This window comes from Chelonia mydas, chromosome 6 (genome assembly GCF_015237465.2).
Source record: "Chelonia mydas isolate rCheMyd1 chromosome 6, rCheMyd1.pri.v2, whole genome shotgun sequence".
Taxonomy (NCBI): domain Eukaryota; kingdom Metazoa; phylum Chordata; order Testudines; family Cheloniidae; genus Chelonia; species Chelonia mydas.
The window spans coordinates 101304346-101325580 of record NC_051246.2 but is presented as its reverse complement, the minus strand read 5'-3'; positions in this window follow the sequence as shown (position 1 = coordinate 101325580).

Below are 21235 nucleotides of genomic sequence, written 5' to 3'. Positions count from 1 at the left end.
TAAAACATTTTTCTTTAACCTTTAAAACTTCTATAAAACACTCTTTTCTCCCCCACAAACCCACCACCAGGCTGTAGAATAATGATCAGAGAAAAACTCCTTCTAGACCCCCTAGGAAGGGTGGTCAGCTACATTCAGCCATAAAACTGACTAATTCCCCTATAACTTATTAAATTCCATGTAGTCATCCAAGTTTTACTTAAATACAATAATTCTGACTCCACCAACTGATCTGGAAGCCCATTCCACAAATTGACCACCCTCAGTAAAATAATAACTCTTTAATTTGCTTCTGAACCTCACAGACACTTATAAATGGGAGAACACCTGTTTAACTACTTGCATAGCCTCATCACCACAGTATCTGAGTGCCCTTGTCTTGCCCAAAGACCTTTTTATTGCATTACTTATTGACGTAGGTACATTTCTTGTTAGGTAACTATTTTTTCCTAAGCCAAAAGGGGGAGTACACAACATGGTGTTTTGGTCGGTTCTACAAAATGAATGGAGATTGTGTAGGAATTTCAGTTCCTCATTGATGGAGTAGTAGATTTTTTAAAAGTTAGATGTTTTTGAATCTGGGGGATTTCTCTCATCCATTCGCAAAGCAGGAATTATTAGGAACCTTGACAGCATCCCTTCCTCTAAACATTGTTTATAATGCAGTGTGTTGATGCTGTGGGCAAATCCATTGCAATGTGACTCAGTCATTAGTAAATTGCGTTTCATTTTTGCAAACACTGTATGTTGAATGCCATCAATTTAAACAATTAATCTAAGATTTCAGCACAGCTCTTTACTAATCTAACATAATGTTCCTACAATTACCACTAATATATGGTTTCAGAGTAGCAGCCGTGTTAGTCTGTATCTGCAAAAAGAAAAGGAGTACTTGTGGCACCTTAGAGACTAACAAATTTATTTGAGCATAAGCTTTCGTGAGCTACAGCACTCCTTTTCTTTTCACAGTAATATATGTTTATGGAAATGTTATATATGTCCTCATAATACCTAAGTGAGGCTAAAGCCAGCAGAACCTAAACAGAATACAGCAGATTCTTGCTAATCTGCATACCTGATAAGTTTCACAAACTTCTTCCTGTCATTTTCCATTCTGTTTAGGTTCTTATACTGTACCCAGTATTGTGAAGACAGGAAGGATGGTTTTGTGGTTAAGGCACTGGGCTGGGACTCAAGAGACTTTGGATTCCTACTCTGCCACAAACTATGCCTCTGTGACTTTGGGCAAGTCACTTGGGCACCTACATATCTTTAAAAATCTGGGTCTCTGACAGACAATTAAGTCCCATTTTCAAAACTGATAAGCATTTATAGTGGGATTTTCAAAAGTCCCTAAGGTTAGGAGTTAGGTGCTTTTGAAAATCCCATTATAACTGCCAAAATCACTTTTGAAAATGGGACTTACCTGTAGATGGCTATGCCTACACAGCACACAGAGCCCAAGCTCTGACTCAGGTGTAAACCCAAGCCTGCCTTCCATCCACACAGAAATCAGTCTGTCTCAGGCCAGGAATCCCTCTGGCCTCAGGCCCATAGACCTTGCTAGGGTGATGGTCAGAGCTCTAGTCTCATGTAAAACAGGTCAGAACCCAAGTATTTTGCAGTTTGGATACAACTCAAGTCCAGATCACCAGACTCAGGTCTGGAGAGTCTGCCAACTCTGTCCCACAATCCCACAAACCTTAGGGACTTTCACCCCAAAACTTCCCACTTGTTTCCTAGGAACCTAGGAACACCTGGTTCAAATGCAGTTGGTCATCTTTTAACCCTTCATTTCCACAAGCACTTCTCAACTAGAAACACAGTCAGTCCAGATGTTTATTACTATAGACAGCACTAAGAAGAAGTCCTGTATCAAATGCACTACTACCCGGCCAGAGGAACAGAGACAGATTCTGATTAATCTCTGGTGAGAATCATGAAAGACATTTGACTTCAGCAAGAGCACAAGAAATTATTGCACCTACAAACTATATCCAAGGGGCTGCTGGTGTTGGGAATCAACCAAACAGCAGAACAATGCTGGCTAAAGACAGATTACCACAAAGTATAGGATGCTAACGGCACCTCTGAAAACTCCCCATCTTCCTGCCTCTTTTACGAGGAATTTGACTAGGTGCTGGAATCTGTAGTGAGCAGTGAGCCCACAGTGGTGCATGACAATCTGCTGAGCAGGTATGGCATCCTTATAACACCAGAATCACAGGCACCAGCGGAGGGCAGCCAGCCGCCAGAAGAAGTACACAATGTGACCCTGGTGCTGAGGCCAGCAACCAAAGAAAATATGCTGCCAGAGCAGGTACAGAACATCCTGGATCTGGACATCTCAGGAGAGGACATCTCAGGGACCAGCACTGGCCACAGAGACGCATGAACAGCCAGCACCTGCTATGGACCTTGAGACCCTATGCGGCGGGGGAAACTTTGTCCAAGAGCAGCATGACAACGTGATGCTTAGCCCTTCCTATGAAGAGATGGTGTCCATGGACAGGGAGGCAGTGGTGCCAGTGCCTGGATCACTACCCCACTTGTGCTAGAGAAAAAGGGGCTGTATCACATGGAGCAGAACCCACAGTTGGGAGTAATAAGAACTTAGGTACTGGTACCCCATAAGTACCACCAAGCTGAAATGCAGCTAGCTTAGGATATTCCCTGTGGAGGACATATAGGGTGGGAGAAGACCATGAAGCAATTACTGGCCCACTTTTTCTGGCTGGGGGTGCATCATGAGGTTATGGAATATTGCTCTTCCTGTCCTGAGTGTCAGTATTCAGCAGCTAAAATGTTGTAAAAGCTCCCCTGGACTGAGCTTATGAGACTCTTTGCCCTGGTAGGTTTCCCGCAGGAAATATTGAATGACCAGGGTTCCAACTTCACCTCGGTGATGCATGAGCTATGTTGCCTCCTTACGATCAAAGTCCTGAGAAGATCAGTGTACCACTTGCAAATGGATGGCCTCATGGAAAGATTTAACAAGATGTCGAAGGAGATGTTGAAGCAATTTGTCAGGACCGAGCCTAGGCCCTGGGACCAACTCCTCCTGTCATTTCTATTTGTCACGCACAAAAGCCTCCCCAGGGTTCTCGTCTTTCAAACTGCTCTATGGTGGCTAGCCCCAAAGAATCTTGGCTGTGTTGTGAGAAGCCTGGGAGGAGCAACACATAAACATGCTTGGTATCATCTAATACATCCGCCTACGGGAGAGTCTTAAGAAGTTGAGCACTTTTACAAAAGAGAACGTCATCTGAGTTCAACAGAGGCAATAACAGGTGTATAATCAAGGGGCATGCTGACAAGAAACAATTCTGGTACTTTTACCATCTTCTGAGTCATAATTGATGCCCCGCTCGCAGGGCTCATTTGAGGTGCTTAGACAAACAATCGTGGTAAATTAAGAGACCAACCATGTAAATTTTCTCAAGCCAGGAAAGAACTGGGAGGATCCTGATAAATCCCTGGCTTGTGAGCCATCAGTCAGGCCCTGAGACAGCTGTTTGCCCAGAACCTGGCCCTGTACCATTCAGTGAGGTCTTTCACAAGATCAGAAGTTCCAATTCATGCAAATGATGCAAGACTTCGCTACGGTGTTCTCCCCAGATCTGGGAAAAGCACACATGATACAACATCATTTGCAGACAGCATGAGGGCAATTTGTTGGGGAGAATCCCCAGTCCTTACCAAAGAGAATGTTGGACACATAACCAGTAGAGGTGCAAGTGATGCTGAGAATGGGGATCACTGAGAAGTCCAAAACTGACTGGAGGAGCCCTATTTTCTTGATTCTTCCAACACAGATGACACGACTTTGTGTCAACTTTTGTAAGGTCAATTCCATTGCAAAGTTTGCTGCTTACCCAATGCCGATGGTGGCTGAGCTGTTTAAGTGGTTGGGCCCAGTGCAATACCTCAGCACATTTGACCTTACAAATGGCTACTGGCAGATCACCCCTGTCTCCATCCTCCCAGGACAAGACCACATTCTCGACCTCCTTTGATCATTTTAGTTGCCTTATGAACTTTCAGTTGCCTTATGAATCAAATCCTCGGATGCCACCAGCAATATGCTGTGGCTTACCTGGTTGACTTTGTAGTCTACAGCCATACATGGGAAGACCACCTATGTCAATTAGGAGCAGCACTGACTTCCCTACAGGAGGCTGACCTCCCAGCTAACCCTGCCAAGCGTAAGTTGGCCGTGACAGAATCAACTTATTTAGGGCAGTAGTTCCCAACTAGGGGTATGTGTACCCCATGGGGTATGCAGGTCTTCCAGGGGGTGCATCAACTTTTTTAGATATTTACCTAGTTTTACAACAGGCTGCATAAAAAGCACTAGCAAAATCAGTACAAACTAAAATGTCATACAATGACTTGTTTCTACTGCTCTATATAATGAAATGTAAGTACAGTATTTATATACCAGTAGATTTATTTTATAATTATATGGTAAAAATGAGAAAGTAAGCAATTTTTCAGTAATGGTGTACTGTGATATTTTTGTGTTTTTATGTCTGATTTTGTAAGTAAGTAGTTTTAAGTAAGGTAAAACTTGAGTATGCAAGACAAATCAGACTCCTGAAAGGGGAACAGTAGTCTGGAAAGGTTGAGAACCACTGATTTAGGGTATCAAGTAGCAGGAGGCCTCATGAGCCCTGTGGTGGATACAAACAGTGCATTTAACTCATGCCCCACACCTTGGTCCAGAAAATATATATGCTTCTTCCTGGCCCTAGCTAGCAGAATATTATCAGTGGTTCATCCCCAGCTTCATATTGATCACAACTCCCCTGACTGACCCTCTAAAAGATCCAATGGGACAACCAGTGCGATGAAGCTTTTAATGCCCTGAAGGTGCAGTTGGGTCAGGTGCCTGTCCTTGCCAACCCGGACTTCATTCTCTATATGGACATGTCCGACATCAGCCTGGGAGTGGTATTCTTCCAGAACTTTGAGGGGGAAGAGAACCCAATTCTACATTTAAGAAGACAGTTGTTCCCCAGTGAGAGGATGTATCATTGAGAAGGAAGCTCTGGCTATCAAGTGGGCTGTGGACTCCCTCAGGTATTACCTGCAGTATACTCCCTTTTCCCTAGTCACCGACCATGCTCCCTTGCAGTGGCTATAGTCAGTGAAGAACTCAAACTTCTGGATTATGCGCTGGTATATAGTGCTTCAGGCCTAAAGCTTCTGGGTGCAGCTCCGAGCAGAGAAAGAGCATACAAATGCAGATTTTAAAAAAAAATTTTTACAGGGAGATTGTGACTTGGGAGATGCTCAAGGAGAAACTCTTCTGATCTCTGGGAAGGAGATGAATGTGATGGGACATGTCCCAATCCCACTGGTAGAAAGGTTAATGAGCATACCTGCACTCAGGCGGTGCTAATTAGGTGCACCTGCAGAATATGTGACACCTGGAGAATGGGAACTTAAAAAGGTGAATCTGGTCACAGAAAAGAGGGGAAGTCTGCCCAAGAACAGAGAGGCTGCTAGTGGACTCCAGTGGCAAGGGGAACCCAGCCTGAGTCAGTGGTTAGCCTTCCCTCCCTCTCCCTACCCTCGCTTTGGTTGGTGCAGGTTGACACTACAAGCTTGATACTGGCAAATGTCCGGGAGGGCTGCTTCCTGCTAGTGACCTGTGGTGGGGCGTAGGAAGCGCCTCCAAGGGACTATAGGCAAGTGAATTGTAAATTGACTCTGAAAAGACTCTGGGAGTGAGTTGAACTGGGAACAGTGAGATTGCCCAGAAGTGGGGTTCCTGTAGGAGACCCAGGGACAAAAAACTCAATGTGACTACGGCGAGTTCAGGCTGAGGATTGGCCGACTACACTCCTCAATAATCTTTGCTGGGAGTTTTGATGCAAAGGCCACATCCCAAAATAAGATTTTGCTGGTGTGAATGACCTAGAAACTTGCCATATACAGGAAGGAGTCAGAAATGCCTTCAGCAATAAAACCTGTTTAAAATGCTGTTAAGTATCTGTCTCCTTTGTTGCATTGCAGGGCATAAGTCTGAGGAAGTGAGTAATTCATATCTATCTCTTTTAGTTCTCTCTGTTTCAAGTGCTGCAGCCAGAATTGTCTCTCTGTCCTGGGCATTTGTGAAGATTACAGGTTCACTGATTACGGCCTTCAGTGGATAGCACTGGCTAATACACACAGGGTATTCCATTGTGCCCAAACTCAGCTGGGCAAGAATTTTGTTTTCTGTAAGTGCCATGAGAAATGCTTCCTCTTAGGAGCTCTGAAGACTTGGAGATTTTTGCTAGGACAGGCTGTTCAGAGGTGCCCCTTCACTCAGTCCATAAACCCTGCTTCATAATTGTTTTCTGGATTCAAACAAAATATAAAACTGTGTGTGGTCATTACAGATCCCTTTATGGCTTTTCTTAATATGTGGGGTTTAACCCCAGTGTCCTCACCAAATTCCATTTCATTCTGCCTTCCCAAAGGCCTGATTCTGCTATCCATGGCATCATGGGTCACATCAAATAAGTGTTAATAATGGATAACCAAGGGAATTTCAGCATAATGAACAGGAAGTTTCCGATAATTCAAATTCAGATAGTCACGGATGTTCTGTCATATATTTTAGCTTTTCTAGAATGCCTTCTATTCAAGAATCTCAAAGTAGAAGATAAATATTAAGGCTTATTATGTCCTGTCATAAATATAAAGGGAAGGCTAACCACCTTTAAATCCCTCCTGGCCAGAGGAAAACCCTTTTACCTGTAAAGGGTTAAGAATTGAAAGATAACCTCGCTGGCACCTGACCAAAATGACCAATGAGGAGACAAGATACTTTCAAAGCTGGAGGGGGTGGGGGAAATAAAGGGTTCTCTGTGTCTGTGGTTGCTTTTGCTGGGTCCAGAGCAGGAACGCAGGTCATAACTCCTGTAAAGGGTTAATAAGCAATCTAGTTAGATATGTGTTAGATTCTGTTTGGTTTAAATGGCTGATAAAATAAGCTGTGCTGAATGCAATGTATATTCCTGTTTTTGTGTCTTTTTGTAACTTAAGGTTTTGCCTAGAGGGATTCTCTATGTTTTGAATCTGATTACCCTGTAAGGTATTTACCATCCTGATTTTACAGAGGTGATTCTTTTACTTTTTCTTCAATTAAAATTCCTCTTTTAAGAAACTGATTGCTTTTTCATTGTTCTTAAGATCCAAGGGTTTGGGTCTGTGTTCACCTATGCAAATTGGTGAGGATTTTTATCAAGCCTTCCCCAGAAAAGGGGGTGTAGGGTTGGGGGGATTTTGAGGGGAAAGATGTTTCCAAGCGGGCTCTTTCCCGGTTATATTTTGTTAGATGCTTGGTGGTAGCAGCAATAAAGTCCAGGGACAAAAGGTAAAATAGTTTGTACCTTGGGGAAGTTTTAACCTAAGCTGGTAAAAATAAGAGGGGGTTTTTCATGCAGGTCACCTCATCTGTACCCTAGAGTTCAGAGTGGGGAAGGAACCTTGACATGCCCCTATTGGGCATAAATAGATATCACTTCACCAACCAATGAAATTCAGTCACCTCAAGGGTGGAACATGGCAGGTGTATAACAGGGCACAGCTACAGTCCACAACAGTTTAGGTCAGGATGTGAATAAGAACATAGTATCTAACTGAAATTACAGACGTAATTTATTTATCTATCCAATGTAGGCATCTCTCACCTGGTATCTAAGGTGATGGTACCCATTTGGCCTCCTGTAATTGTGCTGAAAAGTAACAGGATGGCAGTTTCTGAGACCTTGCATAGGAATGCCAACTTCCTGTATGGAGCCACTCTTACCTCAAGTGCTAGAACCCCAGTAAGGATGCAGACTGCTGACAGGTAGATCTCGTTAACTTCAATTAGGATGTAAGAGGGTTTGGAGTGTCTCTTTGGGATGTGTGGAATCAGAGGCTGGACAGCAGAAGTCCTGCAGGGAAGCCCTAGAAACAGTCAAGCTTGGGCAGAAAACTAAGACTGAGGTTACTTTTTTTTTTTTCTGAGTTATCAATAAAACCAAACCCTAGGAAGTGGGTAAGTTTGTACTATGCATATATGCAGGAACTTCACCTGCTTGCATACCTATTCATGAGAGCAGTCAATAGGAGGAAGAGAGAGATACGATTGTTTTCCTTAGCTGTTAGGCAATAGGGCCCAGCTCCTCAAAGATACTTTGGCACCTAACTCTCATTGATTTCACTGGAAGTTTGTAGTTTAAATACCTTTGAAGATCTGGGCTTACACAGATAGAACTGTTGGCTAGGATTCTATTGCCTGTAGCTTATCTCATTTAGCAGAGTTGTAACTAGGCATTTTAGCACCCTGGGCAAGCAAGTATATTTGTGCCCCCTAGCTTTTTTTTTTAGATGATATGAGTTAGGATATTACAGAGTAATGATAATGCATTTATTTTTGTGCACACTGTGTAGACAATAAAAGATACTGTATGATTCTATTAGGTGCCACATTAATTTTCACACAATCCTTTAACATCCCTGTAGTATCTTCCTATATAAACTTTAAGTAAACTCATTGATAGGTTTGAAAAAAAACATGGACTGAAAATAATCGTAACATAAATATGGATACTGCAATGACTTAATGGCATGAAACATATTCAGAAAGACATAAAATTGCATTTCTGCTTATTAAAAAAATGAGACTGTGGCTAGAATAAACAGCCACCTCTCTGTGACTCATTGGAGAATAAAAGGGACTCAAGAGTAAAAAAAAAAAGAATGAATTTACCGTGGACGTGGATTATCTAGAAATTGAATTACCAACATAGCATCTGACTCTGTATAAGCAGAAGCCACTCTTTCTCTCGCTTTTATATGAGGAAGACACCTTTTGGGGGGGAGGGGGGGAGGAAAAGGTTGTAAGATATCTGGTTTTTTACCTTTTGCATTGTGATTTTTATTTTTCTAAGAAAAGTATTGATCATTGTTTGCTTCCTAGTACTAGGGTGACCAGATAGCAACTGTGAAAAAAAGGGATGGGGGTGAGGGGTAATAGGCGCCTATATAAGAAAAAGTCCCAAAAAACAGGACTGTCCCTATAAAAACGGGACATCTGGTCACCCTACCTAGTACAATATTATGGTTGGCTTATACTTAATCATTTCTCCTGCTGAATCCTGCCAAGCAAATTGTGATTATGCCCCTTTTAATTATAGCAGCATAGCTTGTTTGTATATGGCCATTGTGGGAAGTATCATTCAATTGGGGAAGCTATGTTGTAACAGTGATATGAAGCATGACGCATCCTGCATCCTGGCAGGGGGTTCGACTAGATGACCCTTGCAGTCCCTTCTAACCCTACAGTTCTATGACATTTGACTTCTGGCCAGGTGAGGCCCCTCACACCTGTGTGTGGAGACAGAAGAAAGTATATGGCTGTGGTGATTGTGAAATCATATTATGCTGTGCTTCAGTGTGAGACAATGCCAATACCATGGTTATAGTGACTAGATGGACATATCACCAAGGTGATGGTCCTGGTCTCGTGGAGAAGGGTGTCAGGAACAGACTGGCTGGGCCACAAGCACAGGTCATAGTGGATAGGCTTCTTTGCTGGTGCATATCTCACCAGCAGCCCCAATCCAGATCTGCAGATTAACCTAATGGTCTCTTCACCTGTACAGTAAATGACCTTTATTTTTACCTGGCTGGGCACAATTAAAAATTGTCCCTAGCCCAAAATTAGAGGCCATTTAAAAGAAAAGCCAAGGTGTGTTCAGTATCCTGGGCTAGTCTGCCCTGAAGGTATCAGTTTCCTGATGTGTGAGTGAACCTATTGTTTCCCTTAACTGTAAATCACAACCAGCTCAGGACTTCTTCATTTTTCTTGTCTGAATGCTTCCTCCTAAGCATGGAAGCACTTGTGTCCCCCGACCCTATTTTTGCAAACAGGGCAGGTAGCTCATCCCATCCGGGTAACTTTTACTCTCTTGGCCCCTTCCTGTGCCTATGCCCTCCATTCCTGTGCTGCTTGGGATCTTTATCATAGATGAAACTGGAAAGGCCCTCTTGCGTGAACTCATTTCGTACTTGCATTATATTATGTGTGTGGCTTCACTTGAACATTCTGGCCTTGTTCTGTTTCTAACACAGCCCTGTTGCCACTGCAGTTTTATGACAGATCATTTGTTCCTCTCTTCGTTTGTCACACTGCAACTTTGATTTATGCAAATCTGCCCTGTGACATAAAAGCATTTCAGCAAGAGAATGCAGTGAACTCTCTGACAGGCAGCTCAAGCAAATAAGCCTCTCAAAGCTTGAGAGCTGTCTGCCATTTGCCTCACAGATGTAACCCTTACTGCCTTGGGGCATGATGAAATTGGTGCCACCACGCTAGGAGGCACATGATAGCCCTGGGGCTGTCAGAAACAAAATGTCACAGTGAGGATGCAGCCAGCATATACCTTGCTTTTGCTGTAGACACAAGCAGGTAGGAGGATGAAGCACAGGCAGGACAAAGTCAAACCAAGGCCACGGCAGTACCAGCAGTGATGACAAAAGAGCAGGTCGTACATGGAACAATGCAGAAAATGGCACTTTAAGGTGGTTTTAGACCCCTTCGTAAAAGTGACAGTCTACACTGCTGGGGCAAGTCGACCCAAGTTACGCTACTTCAGTTATGTGAATAACGTAACTGAAGTCAACGTAGCTTAGGTCGACTTACCGTGGTGTCTACACTGTGCTGGGTCAATGGGAGATCCTCTCCCACCAACTTCCCTTACTCTTCTTGGGGAGGTGGAGTACTTGAGTCAACCAGAGAGTGCTCTGCAATCGATTTAGTAGGTCCTCACCAGACCCACTAAATCAACACCGCTGCATCGATCGCAGCTGTGCCGATCTACTGGTAAGTGTAGACATCACCTAAGGGAGAGAAGAGGGGTGGAGCGTTGCTCAGGGGATTGGTATTGGGTTACAGACCTTCTTCTCTGGTCCAGGCTGGTAGTGGTTGAGAGGTAAACATGTTGATGGCTATTTGGTGGCCTCTGGGAAATAAACTCGTGATGTCAGTCCAGTTGCTAGACAAATGTCCACATCCCAGTTGGTACATTTGTTGGCAGTCTCAGCAGAGAGGCCAAGTATGGCTGTGGAAAGTGAATTACCTTCAGCCCTAGAAGTGGTCCCTACCAAATAGGGCTAAGGCATACTGGTAGGGAACCATTCCACTGTCTGTGCTCTGCGAATACAGAACTTAAGAATCCAGGGCTGTTAGTTCAGCACCATTAAAATCACTTTTAAAAAATATAATTAATAAAAGATCTGGGCAGGACACTGACAAACCAGCAAGTACTTTGTGATTTTAATTCTAACAGTGTTCGAAAGAGAGCAGAAAGAGGATGTTTTCTTCTTTTTCACTCTGCCAATTGTTTGCACATCATGCCACCCTCCCTGACTTTCCCTACCTCTAATTCCAGCCTCTTTGTTTAACATCTACTTTCTCTTATTGGCGCTGTGCAGGCCTTGCCATTACTCTCTCTTATTTTGGGGGGGTTCTTTAAGACATCTGCTGAAGAAGGTGTTTTCTTAATTAACATCCCCTTTGTGGTTCTATAAACGTAATTGCTGCATTTCTTGAATAAGTTGTACTGCTCTATTTACTACATTAAGGCCATCATGTTCATGCCTATCAGTAAGTAGGCTTCTACAGAACCAGTATCTGAAATTATCAGTGTAATAGTTTTGGGCTTTCTTGGGTCTTACGTCCGTGAAATGTTCTCCCGGCAGAACGTTTCATTGTAAATTTCAGCTCCTTAATCAATATTGTTCACTTACCCAAAGACATTTCTTAGACTTCACTCTTTTCACATATGCATACCCATTGTTTCTCAACTGACTATAGTGGCTGATGCATGCAATGTTAATTACTCCTACCATGTTTCTGATGTCTCTTCTCTGCTATTTCTATTTGTCAGGATTCTTCTATTTTCTGCAGAAAAAGTGAGATCTCTGAGCACCTCCAGTAATTTGCAACCATGGCAAAAATTAATCATTTGAGAAGTGTGCCAAGGGACAGGTACTATGCACAGTACATTCAGTATCCTGAACAAGTGGAAGGTCAGATAAATCACAGAGTGCATTATATGGGAGATTCAAAACAAATAAAAGGAAAGGCTGCCTGGGGAATTATAGACAAATCAGCCTAACTTTGAAACCTGGAAAGATACTAGAACAAACTATTAAGCAATCAATTGAAAAGCACCCAGAGGATACCAGGGTTATAAGGAATTAGTCAAGAGCAAATCATGCCAAATCAACTGAATTTCCTTCTTCAGCAGGGTTACTAGCTTAGTGGACAGGTGGGAAGCAGTAGATGTGATATATCTCAATTTTAGTAAGACTTTTGATATATGACATTTTCAAATGAGAGAAATGTTGTCTAGATGAAATTACTATAAGGTGGGTGCACAACTGGTTGAAAGACCATACTCAAGGAATAGTCTTCAGTGTTCACTGTTAAACTGGGAGGACGTATCTAGTAGGGTACCACAGGGGTCAGTCCTGGGTCCAGTACTATTCAATATATTCATGAATGATTTGAATAATGCAGTGGACAATATGCTTATAAAATTTGCAGATGACAGCAAACTTGGAGGGATTGCTAGTACTTTGGAGGACAGGATTAGAATTCAAAATAATCTTGACAAATTGGAGAATTGGTCTGAAATAAGGTGAAATTCAATAAAGAAAAGTGCAAAGTATACACCTAGGAAGGAAAAATCAAATGAATAACTATAAAATGGGCAATAACTGGCTACTGGTAGTACTGCTGAAAAAGATCAGGGGTCTTAGTGAATCACAAATTGAATATGAGTCAACAGTGTAATGCAGATGCAAAAAAAGGCTAATATCATTCTGGGATGTTTTAACAGGAGTGTTGTATGTAAGACACATGAGGTAACTGTTCTACTCTACGTGGTACTGCCTCAGCTGGGGTACTGTGTCCAATTCTGGATGCCACACTTTAGCAAAGCTGTGGATAAATTGGAGAGAGTCCAGAGGAGAGCAACAAAAATGATAAAAGGTTTAGAAAACCTGACCTATGAGAAAGTTAAAAAAACTGGGTGTGTTTAGTCTTGAGAAAAGAAGACTGAGGGGAGGCTTGATAACAGTTTTCAAATATGTTAAGGGCTGTTACAAAGAGGATGGCGACCAATTGTTCTCTGTGTCCACTGAAGGCAGGACAAGAAATAATGGGCTTAATCTGCAGCAAGGGAAATTTAGGTTAGATATTAGGAAAAACTTTCTAACTATAAGGGTAGTTAAGCTCTGGAATAGGCATCCAGTTGAGGTTATGGAATTCCCATCATTGGAGGTTATTAAGAACAGTCTGGACAAACAGCTGCCAAGGATGGTCAGATTAGGGGGCTGGACTTGATGACTTCTTGAGGTCTCTTCCAGCCCTACTTTCTCTGATTCTAAGGTAATGGCACATGATGACACATAGGGGATCTGTGGGCAGGGAACAACCTCAGCACTTCTCTAAATTAGGACACATCACAGAAACTGTGAGGAATCCACCTCCACTAGAACTCCTTGAAGCTAAAAGCTATACATCTGACACTTAAGCTAAAGAAAAATCTCCGTTATAAGCCAAAGGTGGTAGCCTTGATATGTTCTTTTGGGCCTCTATTGTCTAGTATGGGATGTCAACAAAAGGCACTTTCTCACTGTGGGCTGCACAAAGGAGCTGGGATTACACTATGAGAATAATAAGCACTTTTATAGGGGATGAGGACCTCAAAGTATATTACACTCATTAAATGAGCTTATTATCCCATGGGACAGGAAAATACTACAGTGATGGATGAACTGAGACTGAGACGGATGAAGTGACTTGGCTAAACTTAGAGTCAGTGGCAGAATTGGGAACAGATGCCAGAAGTCAGACTCCCAGCGTACTGCTCTAACCAGTATCCTGCTCTGCTCTGCGGAGGTTCATCTTTCTTGAAGGAATGGCTGAGAAAGAACACAGAGGACCTAACATTAGAAAAAATCTAGTAACTGAACAAAGCAATGAATGAGAAATCACCAGCTCCAGTGAGGTAAATCCATTGTCCTGTTGAGTTCTTTGCCTTCATGGTAAATTGGAGTCCAGTTGGTGATTGTCATAAGGCAACCCCTCCTCGGAGCGCTCTCCTGCAGCAGGCCATGTACAACAAGTTGTACTTGCCTCAGTTTCCCCTTTCTTTTGTCCATGAAAGGAACATCAGGTGGGGTCCACAAAGGTACTTAGGCACCTAAATCTCAGACTTCAGTGCCTATGTTTTGGGTTTAGGTGACTAAGGCCCAGTTTTAGGCTTCACTGTGATCCACAAAATTCCCACTCAATCCTGCAGTCAACCTAAACTCCCACAGAGCCTAAATTTTCAGAGTAAAAATTCCCTAAATGTCTATAACTTCTTCCTTTGAGCAAGCACACTGCTGCTTCCCTCTGGGCGTCTAGACACCTATCTTCCGATGAAGCCTCTATCTCATGGCGGGGCCTGATCCAGTAGACATGGTCAGAGGCCACATACCAGACTGAAAAACTGGCCACTACAGTAGGAGACGGGTGCTACCCATTTTATACCTTTTTAGCCCAGTGGGTGGAGCACTCACTTGGGATGTGGGAGATCCATGTTCAGTTATCCCCTTTTTGCCAGAGAGGGAGAAAGAATTTGAACCTGAGTCTCCCACCTCTCAGGCGAGCCCTTTAACCATTGGGCTAACAGTTACAAGGTGGGCACTATCACTACCACCTCCACCTCCTCCGACTGCTTTGTGTGAAGCAAGGCAGCACCTAACTCATTCTCCAAGAAACTCCTTAGGCTCCGAAGCTGCCCGACTCCAGGTGGCTGGTTCCTGTTCGTGGATCACTAAACAAAGCTAGGCACCTATCTGCATCCTGACTGAGTGCCTATCTCCAAGAGAGGGGCAAGGCTTAGCACACACCCTTCTTGTTAGGAGCTCCCATTGGCCTGCTTAGGCAGCTCCCTGCCTAGAATGCTGGATTTTGTGCATCACATTCTAAGGCACCTATCTCTCCCCATTTATTGTGTAGGGAGCCTAGATCCCTAACTCAGTTTTGTGGATCACAGTGATGTTCCTGTGATTTTCTAGGCACCTAAAAATTAAGCACCATGATATGCAGCATTGTGACACTGAGTCCCTTTATGCATCTGGGCCCTAGTCTCTCACAGTGTCCAATTCAAAAGCCCACCTCAGGGCATAATTTATTCTTTTACATGTCCACAGAATCCTCGTGATAAAACCAATCTCCCGAAATCCCTGAAGTACATCAGGTTCCCAGCAGTTTTCCATGCCCCCTCCCAAGACAATATTTCCCGTTCACCCTCTCGAGAGTCCATCTCCAGTCTGTTCCCCGAATCCTTCTGACCTTGTTCCAGGGCTCCACTCTCCAGACCAGAGCTCCCAGATTCGCTTCTTTCCTGCAACTCTTCTCCAGGGGCCCCAAGTCAGGTCTCCCATGAGAGAACTCCCAGCAGTGTTCCACTCACCCAGGCCTCCCTGCCAGTGAGTCTTAATTCTGCCCAGGGAACATCCCTCCAAGACCAAACCCTTGTTCTGCGATCAGCTTCCCCAAGCCCTCTGCTCAGTTCTGCTGCAAAGGGCATCTGTCTTTCTGAGCATGAATCTCCCCTCGCTTATGAAGGTTTTGTACTGGTGTAACTCCAGTCAATAATTATTGCTGATTTTACATGGGTATGAGTGAGAGGGCAATTGGGCCCTTTCTCTGGCATTAATCAGCACTCCCTCGTTTCTTGGATAGAACCTGTTGCAGCATCCTTCCATATGGCTATTTTCCATCTTTATTTTGCTTGATTGCTCCCTTAGTGAACAATAATGTTTCCTTGTCGGTGGCACCCTCTGGCTGCCTTCTGTAGGTGCTTTGTCTCCTTGCACTCCCCCCTGTGCCACAGGCTGATGTGATTGCCAGTGGCTCTGTCATTTTATTAGGTAACACACCCTCCAGAGAAGGACACATTACTCACAAGAGCTTTGGATCATGTATGTTGTTGCCAAATCTCTTTTGCACTCCTCCATTTGGGTTTCACATCCTCCACAAGACAGTGTACTGCAGCTGCTTGCATACAGGAATGATGCAGAATTTCAATAATTTCTCAAGAAAGGATCCCTTGCTTTTCTGAATAAAATTACACAAGTCTCCCCCCTGTCGCCATCATACATAGTGCACACAGACATCCAAGGCTAGCTCTATGTGTCTGTTATGCCAGCTTGATAAGTTGCTTCCTTCTCTTCATCAAGATCATGACATTGGCTCTGATGGGCAACATTTTAAATTAACAGAAATAAAGAAAACATGTCCCTTTGACTCTGTCAGGCAACATTAGTCAGAGTGAGAGACCATATTTACATAAGATAAGGAGACACTATCTAGATAAAAACAACATACGGTTAAAAAATAAGAGCTTGATCTAGTGCATGTTGAATCAATACGAGTCCCTCTACTGGTTTCAGAAGGCAGTGTATGGGGCCCTAATAGTTGCTAAACGCATCACAAGAGCCCAAATCCTACGAGTTGCTGAGAGACCTGACCTTCCATTTACTTCAGTGGGAGCTGAGGATGCTCAGTACTTTTCAGGATCTGGCTATAAATGATTAAACTGAAAAAATAAAATTAATTTATTTTTCACCCATTGTGCCCTGTTTATTTTACACTTGATACAGCTTGGGCAGTGGAACTAGGTTGGTCAATTTCACTTTCTAGTTCTCATTCCTGGGTTATGGACACGGTAGCTGACTGTTTTCATTAAAAAGACTTTCTGCATTGTTTCCTATTAAAACTTTTCTAAGTATTGTGAGATGTTTCCTCCTATCTCTCAAAGCCAAAAGTACCTAGCAGTGTATCTTTTCAGACATGGTACCTTGAGGCAGCTGACTCCATGGGTAGCATTGTTTCAGCAATGCATAAGTCATATAGTGAAGTACTTGGGTTTGCTTCATTTAGGGGGGAAATTAATTTACTTGATGTTGCCCTAGTACTATAGCAAAGGAAGTTTGGTAGGACCAGCACAGAAAAGAGAAAGAACAATATACCAAATTGTAACTTCACACGAGAAATAAATCCACATTTTCTTAGGGCTGTTTTCCTGCTAACTCAATAGTTTCCTACATGGGTACATAATACTGAGTGAGGAAGCGCTATTAATAGGAATATGTCATAAAGAAATCTATTCCTGAAAAACCACTTGCAAGCAGAAACAGCTGGTCCACGTTTCTATTGAAGAGATCAAATTTATGGGAATTTGGAAAGCAGTCCAGCTGATTAGGAAAAGGGGTGAAGAAGGTAGCCACAACAGAGACAAGCATTGCTAAGGAAGATGAATGGATAGCAAGACAGAGTTCATTTCAAGTTGCCAGGTTTCCCCCATACAAGAAATGGTAACATGAAAGGATATGGGAAAACTGAAAAACAAAAGCCATAACATCTTTTGCAAACAGGTATCACAGTATTGTATTTTGCTCTAAGAACCCAATTCAGCAAAGTACTTAAGCATGCTTAACTTTAAGTATGTTCTTAAATCCCATTTATTCAAGTTCAAAGAACATGAAACACCCAAATCTACATGCTATAAAATAACAGCGGACTAAAATAAATATGATGTCCATCTTATTCAAAGTTTATCTTAAGAATTAATTAAGAGACTCAACTAACCTTAGAAAAGGCTTAGCACAACCCCTTGAAGGTTTCAAGCATTCATCACATAGCAGGACAGCTCAAAGCTGCTGTATATGAGGAAGTTATTAAAGAAGAATTCCATGAAGAATTCCTGTATGTAATTAAATAATCACTCCTCAATAAATGGATCACACTGGAAACAAGTAAAACCAATTTCATCTGGAGACCCTGTTAGAAAAATTTTGTGTTCACATTTTTCACAAGTTAAATGAACACAAGACTGTTCATTTGTTGCATTTCTTATCTCACTAAAGCAAGCTCAGTTTCTCTAGAACTTTTGGCTGTCTGCGGCAATCCCAATCAAGCCTTCTTCCTGGCATCCGTACACCCCCTAGGGACTTCTTTTCAGCACTTGAAAACATGAGAATACTCATATTGGGTCAGACAAATGGTCCATCAGGCCCAGTAACCTGTACCTGAAGGTGGTCAGTGCCAGATGCTTCTGGCAGTTAGTGCTTTAGGGACATCCAGAGCATGGGGTTGGGGCCCAGACCATCTTGCCTAATACTGTAGTCCTTAATGGACCTATCCTCCATGAACTTATCTAATTCTGTTTTGAACCCAGTTATACTTTTGACTATCACAACATCCTGTGGCAATGAGTTCCACAGGTTGACTGTGCACTGTGTGAAGAAGTACTTCCTTTTATTTGTTTTAAACCGGCTGCCTATTAATTTCATCTGGTGACCCTTAGAACTTGTGTTATGTGAAGGAGCAAATAACACCTCCCTATTCACTTTTTTCAGATCATTCATGATTTTATAGACCTCTATCATATCCCCGCTTAGTCATCTCTCTTCTAATCTGAACAGTCCCATTCTTTTTAATCTCTCCTCATATGGAAGCTGTCCCATACCCTTAATCATTTTTGTTGTCTTTCTCGGCACCTTTTCCAATTCTAATATATCTTTTTTGAGATGGGGTGACCAGAACTGCTTGCAGCATTCAAGGTGTGGCAGTACCATAAATTTATATAGCAGCATTATGATATCTTCTGTTTTATTATCTATCTCTCTCCTAATGGTTCCTAACATTCTGTTAGCTTTTTGAGTGCTTTTGCACATTGAGCAGATGTTTTCAGAGAACTATCCAGGATGACTCTAAGATCTCTTTCTTGAGTAGTAACAGCTAATTTAGACTCCATCACTTTGTATGTATAGTTGGGATGATGTTTTCCAGAGTGCATTACTTTCCACTTATCAACATGATTTCATCTGCTATTTTGTTGCCCACTCTCCTACTTTTGTGAGATCCCTTTGAAACTCTTTGCACTCAGCTTTGGACTTAACTATCTTGAGTAATTTTGTACTGTCTGCAAATTTTGCCACATCATTGTTCACCCCCTTTTCCAGATCATTTATAAATATGTTGAAAGCAAAAGTCTCAGTACAGTTCCTTGGGGGACCTTGCTATTTATCTCTCTTCATTGTGAAAAGTGACCATTTATTCCTACTATTTGTTTCCTATCTTTTAATCAGTTACTGATCCTTGCGTGGATCTTCCCTCTTATCGCATGACTGCTCACTTTGCTTAACAGCCTTTGGAGAGGAACCTTGTCAAAGGCTTTCTGAAAGTCCAAGTACATTATATCCACTGGATCACCCTTGTCCACATGCTTGTTGACTTCCTCAAAGAATTCTTGTAGATTGGTGAGGCATGATTTCCCTTTACAAAAGCCATATTGACTCTTTCCCAATATATTGTGTTTATCTGTATGTCTGATAATTCCATTCTTTACTAGTTTCAATCAATTTGCCTGGCACTGAAGTTACGTTTACTGGTCTGTAATTGCCAGAATTGCCTCTGGAGCCTTTTTTAAAAAAAGGAGTTACATTAGCTATCCTCCAGTAATCTAGTACAGAGGCTGATTTAAGTGATAGGTTACATACCACACTTAGTGGTTCTGCAATTTCATATCTGAGTTCCTTCAGAACACTTGGGTGAATACCATCTGATCTGATGACTTATTCATGTTTAATATGTCAATTTGTTCCAAAACTTCCTCTACTGCTGCCTTAATCTGGGACAGCTCCTCAGATTTGTCACCTAAAAACAGAATGATTTGGGTGTGGGGATCTTCTCCACATCCTCTGCAGTGAAGCCCGGTGCAAGAAATTAATTTAGCTTTCTCCACAATGGCCTTGTCTTCCTTGAGTGCTCCTTTAGCACCTTGATTGTCCAGTGGCCCCACTCACTGATTGGCAGGCTTCCAGCTTCTGATGTAGTTAAAAAAAATGTTGCTGTTAATTTTTGTGTTCTTAGCTAGTAGTTCTTCAAATTCTTTCCTGACCAGCCTTATCATACTTTTACAATTGACTTGCCAGAGTTTATGCTCCTTTCTATTTTTCTCACTAGAATCTGACTTCTAATTTTTAAAGGATGCCTTTTTGCCTCTAACTGCCTCTTTTACTCTGTTGTTTAGCCAGGGTGGCATTTTTTGGTCCGCTTACTGTTGTTTTTTTTTTATTTGGCAGTATACATTTAGTTTGAATCTCTATTATGGTGTTTTTAAATAGTCTCTATGGTGTATACAGGCATTTCACTCTTGTAACTGTTCCTTTTAACTTCTATTTAACTAGCTTCCTCATTTTTATGTTGTCCTCTTTTTTAAGTTAAATGCTACTGTGGTGAGTTTCTTTGGTAGTTTCCCCCTACAAGGATGTTAAATTTAATTACATTATGGTGGCTGTTAATGAGTGGTTCAGCTATGTTCATCTCTTGGACCAGATACGGTGCTTCACTTAGGACTAAATCAACAATTACCTCTCCCCTTGTGGATTCCAGGACAAGCTGCTCCAAGATGCAATCATTAATGGTGACAAAAAATTTTACTTCTGCATACTGTCCTGAGGTGACATGTACCCAGTCAATATGGAGATAGTTGAAATCCCCCATTATTATTGTGTTTTCTGCTTTTGCAGCCTTTCTAATTTCCCTGTGCATTTCACTGTCACCCCCCGATCAGGTGGTGGGTTGATAGCATATTCTTACTGCTATACTCTTATTATTCAAGCATTATTCTATCCCTAGAGCTTCTACAGTACAGTTTGATTCACTTAAGATTTTTACTGTATTTGACTTTATGCTTTCTTTCACACAGAATGCCACTCCCACACAGTACAACCTACTCTGTCATTCCTATATATATTGTATCCTGGTGCTAGAGTGACCAGATAGCAAGTGTGAAAAATCAGAACAGAGTGTGGGGCGGTGGGGTAATAGGTGTCAATATAGGAAAAAGCCCCAAATATCGGGATTGTCCCTATAAAATTGGGACATCTGGTCACCGTAGCTGGTGTTACCATGTTGCATTGATTATTCTTATTCTTCCAAGTTTCCTCAATGCCTGTTATATAAATATCCTCATTTAATGCCAGACACTCTAGTTCACCCATATTAGTATTTAAACTTCTAGCATTTGTTTATAAGCACTTGTACATTTTGTCAATATTCAGTTGTTTGCCTTCATGTGTTATATGTAAACTTGCTGTCCCTATAAGTCCAACACCATCA